The sequence below is a fragment of the Platalea leucorodia genome, assembly GCF_965183815.1.
Source record: "Platalea leucorodia genome assembly, chromosome: 2".
Classification (NCBI taxonomy): Eukaryota; Metazoa; Chordata; class Aves; order Pelecaniformes; family Threskiornithidae; genus Platalea; species Platalea leucorodia.
In genome coordinates this window covers 101998346-102003999 of record NC_138824.1, presented here as the reverse complement: position 1 = coordinate 102003999, position 5654 = coordinate 101998346, and positions in this window count along the sequence as shown.

The window sequence follows — 5654 nt, the reverse complement described above, 5'->3', positions numbered from 1 at the left end:
CCTGAAAGCTTCACGTAAGATGGTACTAGCTTGCGGGCCCTTGCTTGCTGAATTATAGCAACAAATTGTGCTAAGCACTCGTTTCTCCTGGATACTCTGACCAGGAAAAATCCAAGGGGCTCCTCACTGACAGCAGCTGTGTGACTTCAGGGTGAAGGGCTTCTAGGTTGCCCCCCACAATTTTGTGTTAGATGCTTATCCACACCACAGCCCGTGAAATGCCAAGCAGCTGTGTGAAGAGAAATGCAAATGTTTCTCAACCCACTGAATAACAGCTCTCTCTGACTATCTGCACGGCTCTTCCCAATACTGGGGCTCCTCAGGCATAAATCAGTAAAGGCATGAGTCAGGCATAATTTTTTCTGTCATTATTTCCTGTTAGAGATCATGAGGGAAACACAAGCAAGCCTAAATTCTAGCGCTTGCAGGAAAATAGCATTTCTGATTTCCATTTGAAGAACAGTTTCCATGATGACAAGGAGCAGCCTGCAATTTCTTGATGAGCTGATGTAGTCTGGCGAGGACAGCAGGGTGGAACACAGGGGGGATGCCTACATGAGCAGTTTTACTCCAAGTCATCGTTCCCTCAGGGCTCTGGGCTGGATGTATGTCCCACCAGGTGTTTCCTATGGTGCTTCCAAAGGCACAAACCAGCAGCTCCTGCTATCTCTAAGAGGAGTACTGGGCCCCTCATAGGCATGAAAACCAGGCTTTTACAGTCTTTATTTCCTTTTCTTTATGTGTAAAATGGGGACACATCTCATTTATCTCTGACTGTCACTGAAAATTTAGCTAGTCTTTCTACAATACAACAGAGACACAAATTGCATTCGCAGTAGGTGCTAAGCGTTTTAATGACGGTTCTCTCCTGTTTTTCCTCCCTCTCAGAATCTTGGCAAGTTTCCTCAGTCTCACGTATTTCAGCACAGGAGGACACAGCCCCCAAGCAACTGAAGTGCAGGAGCCATACAGCAGCTTTGTGGGTTTTGTTCAAATTCTGTAAAAGACCAAGACAATTTAAAACCTCAGGGCATGTCTATAAAATAGATCCTACTGGACAGCTACATCCTCCTAATTGAGGTAAGGCTGCCACTGACTAGCTAAGAAAGCCTACATTATCCCCAGTCCAGCAAAACATGTGTTATAGACATGAATTCAAGGTTAGCATGTGCTTTACTGGATTGGGACTGTGTTCCCTTTCCAGGGAGGGAAAAAACCAAAAACACCAAAAACCCCAAAATGTGAACTGGCACTTTTTTAGGTGAATGCACACCCTGGGCAAATAGGGATATTAGGAGCAGTGGAGCAGGGTAAAGCCAGCTAAGGAAAACCCTACCGGCAGCCTCACGGCACTTACGGTGTAAGTGCTGCTCTTAGACTTCATGTTATGCTTGAGCCTGGCTTGCAGGGGAACCTGGAAAATCTGCACATGATTAACTCCTTCCAAAAGGTGGAGATGCCAGATGGATGGGTAAAGCTAGGTCTGCTCAGGGAACTCTGAAATGTCCCCTGTGCTGCTCTTCTGCAGGTGATAACAGAGAGCAGAGAGAAGTTGCAAACAGTTGTGGTGTCCTTGGTGAGCTGCATCCTCTCTTTCTCCCCTAAGCTTCAGGGACTTGTCCCCATGGAGAGGATGCTGGCAGCAAGGCTTAAGTAGGTAGTATTTTAATCAATGAATTTGGTGACTTACAGCAGTCACTTCTCCCAGCAGCTCTCCTGACTCTTGAGCTTCCAGTTTTGTTGCACACAAGTGCACCCCACACAGCCCAGGGAGTGTGATGGGGAAGAGGCCATGTCTCAAGCTGCAGGTGGGAAAAATACCTTCTTGCAAGGTTCCCCAAGCACTGTCTCCAGAAAGGCTCATCCCCTGCAGCAGTACTGTGCTGGGACCCTGTGACCATGTCCCATGGGCCAGGCCCAGCCCCTGAGCTCTCCCGTGAGCTGTCAGAGGGGACAGAAGCAGCCAAATAGCCCTGCAAAGGGGCTGGATGCAGGGATGGGGTGTAGCAGGAGGGAGGTGGAACAAGCTGATCTTAGACAGAATTGTTTAAAACTTGGCAGTTGGGCCAGTCTGTGATAATAAAACTCCCACACCTTCACTCCCAAATCATGACCGAGAGAAACAATGCTTATTTTCAAACAAGCCTTGCAATCCAGATAAGGGTTCTGTGCAAATTCTGAACAAATTTATATTTGGGACACTAGGAGGAGGTTAAACAGAAAAAATAACCCCAAGCTTACACTACCATTTTCTCTTATTCTCCACATACGGACAAAAAATGGTAGACCCAAACTGGTTCAGAATTGCTCCAGGTTTGCACCAGTTGCTCAATGCGGGGTCTGGACTATGCTGCAGACAAGTAAGGATCACCTGAACAGGAGGACCTGAACTATTTGCCTTTGACTTGCAGCCAAGACTTTCCTCCGGTGGCCCCTTTCCAAAAGCAGTACTAGACTTTCTCTCTCAGCTACAGCCCTGGTGGAAGGCAGACTGCTAGATAAGGTCCCACAGATACATCCCAAATGAATCTGTTTCACAGCCAAGCTCTCTCTACAGCCCGCCCTTCCCTTTGGCAGCCACCTTCAAGCCCCTCTCCAAAAGCAACCCTGGGCTCACTCTGAACCCTAAGACTAATCCTAATCTCACCTATATAGTAATGGATGGCCAACCTCTGGAGAGGGTAACCAGACAAAGTGTATCTCACTGCCAGGCTCCCTCAGCAACCCACACTTCCCTTTCCATCCTGATGTGAAATGCAGCTCCATGATTTCTCCCTCTTTCAACCCTAATGCTGATAATTGACTCATGGGCAAGGAGCCCCAGGCATTGCCCAAATAAAAAAATACTTTGCATCCAAGCTCTCTTGGCAGCTCATACTTCCCTTTTGCAGATGCCTTCTCCACCCCAAGATGATAGCAACTCCAGCTATCTCCCTTTCTTAACCCAAACCCCAAACCTAACGCTAACTGATGATCAACATTTGGACAAGGTGCCCTAGACATTACCTGAATTGAAAAATAACTCACAGCTAAGTTTTCTTGGCACCACACTTCCTCTGAGCAGTCCCTTTCCATCCCCAAGTCAACTGCAACTCCAGGCTGCCTTCCTTCCTCAACTCTAGCCCTACCCCTAACCTTACTTGAGGGACAGCCTTTGGACATGGCCCTCCATATATATCTCATACAAAAAGGATCTCATAGCCAAGCTCTCTTGCAGACACCTTTCCTGTTGCACACAATGATTGTACTTCCATGCTACCTCCATCTGTCAACCATAACCCTAACTGTAACCCTCCATGAAGGCTGACCTTTGGAAAGGTCACCCAGATAGCCCAAACAAAAAATGTTGCAATCAAGTTCTCTTGGTAGCTATCAGTTCCCTTGGGCAGGTCTTTTCCATTCACATGAAAGCTGAACATCAAGGCCCTCTCCCTCTTTCGAGCGTAATGTTAATGGCGAATCTAATGGTAACATGAAGATTTACTTTCAGACAAGGTCATCTAGATATTGCCCTAAGGAAAAATATCTCACAGCCAAGCTCTCTGAGCAACCCATAATATCCATGCCCAGCCTCTTTCCATCCTAAATCCAACTGCAAGTCCTTGATTTCTTCCTCTCTCAAACGTAGTCCTAACTGATGATCAAACGCTAGACAAGGGCTTTACCCTACTTGAAAAATATCTCACAGTCAACCTCTCCTGTCAACCCACATTTCCCTTTCCATCCATGCTCTAATTGCACCTCCAGGGTTTTTCTGTCAGGCTCTCTAAATCCAAAACCTTACCCTAACCCTTACAATAATTGATGGACAGGCTTTGTGCAAGGCCCTCCAGACACAGCCTGGAAGTCACACAGCCAAGCCCTCTTTGCAGCCCACAATTCCCTTCCTTTCTAACCAACTGCACCTCCAGGCTTTATTTGTCTCTCCAGCTTTACTAAGGGCTTGGTTTTCTCCCTGACACTGCAGTGATGGCTTTGGGATTTTTTACTCCTGATGTTCACTTTTTTCATAGATGCTGAGCACAGTCCCATATGAAGGTCGAACTGTCTGCCTGCCTTTCTGAAGTATCAGGTAGGGTTTGGTTGTCTGTACCACTGGGGGTCTGGGCACCTTGGCCCAGCCCATCCCTTCCATCCCGCATTTCCAGTATTTTGACTGAAATGTGTATCAGTCACCAGCTGGCTATGAAGTTTTATGCTGTTAATTTTTCAAGGCAAAGCTATAAATTCTATTTTAAGGTGAAACCACTGAAATAAAAGGATAGGACTAGTTTTTCCTCTATGCAGCTCCATGTGTGTAAAGCAGCCCTAAAGCTGGCGTAGCCCACAAGTGTTGACTGCCTTCCAAGCTCATTGCTTGAGTCTGCTGTGAAAACAGAGACACAGGATAAATATCTGCTGGGAAAACAGAGGCAGGGGTAGGATTTTATAGAGCTCTTGAGGCACAGATGAAGTTCTGGGTGTGTGTCCTCCACATGTACATATCTGTTAACCAGGATCAGTAGGATTTGGGAATCCTGGCAGTCTTCTTTGGGAAGATTCCACAAGGTGTGGGAAAGAGTTAAAGAGCCTGAAATGAAAATACTGTTTGTTTAAATATTTGGAAGGAAACAAAGAGAACAGGATTTTAGAGGAATGAACAATGCATGCCTGTCCCAGCTAAAGCCCTGTGAGAGAGCTACTTGTTGCTTTAATATATTATGTGGGTAGCTGGAATGCCTGGAAGACTTCATCAAGGACCAGCAAGAAATTTATGCTAAGTGCTGTGCAAATATCCACGAGGAAGATGGTTCTTCTCCCAAGGATACTGCAGCCTACAGCGAACAAATGGAGAAGGACAGGGTAAAAAGGAGTTAATTTTGGTTAGTGTGATAACCTGTCTTCTCGGCATCCAGAAGTTGTGCCTACTTTTTGCAGGCCCTGCAAAAAGGAGCATTTATGTGGGGGGTTAGGAGGAAAAGCTTAAATTAGTTTTACAGATGCTTAGAGGGAATTTCCCCTCAGGTACCATGGGGAAATCAGGCAGGGCCTGTTTGTTAATGCAATGCATATAGCTCTCCTCAGGGCCCCTCAGAGGTGGGAGATGACCCACCAGCACTGAAACGAGGCGGGAGGCTGGGTAGGGGCTGCCAGGCACCTTGCGTGTGACGTGGTGAAGACGGGCAGCCAGAGGGTGGGCTAGATCATATGTTCATCTCCCTCAAATCCCCACAGGGCCCCTGTAATATATCAGTCTGCTTTGCATCAAACAGCTGTCTGACAACAGCCTTCCTGAAACCAAGGAAGAAAAAAAAAAAGCAGAGAGTCCTTAAAATTCAGGCACCAGCTCTTGCTTTTGTCAATTGGTCTTGTCAAAGTCCATTTGTCAGAGGCTCTGCAGGCCGTCACGTCACACGGCTCAGCACCCGTGGCTCCGCCGCTGTCCCACAATAACCTTCACAGCAGATGAAAGACTGAGCCGTTCTTCCTCCCCATCTCCTTGGTTTTTTTCTTTATCAACCAGGATTCATTTATTAAACTGGCATTCATACAGTAAAAAGTCCTATGATCAGACGGACGTGCTGTCTTCGTAAATGATGATGCAGTAGGTCCAGATCCGCCCTAGTATAAAAGAGTCCATATAGCAATAATACAGCAACAAAGGATACGCTAGA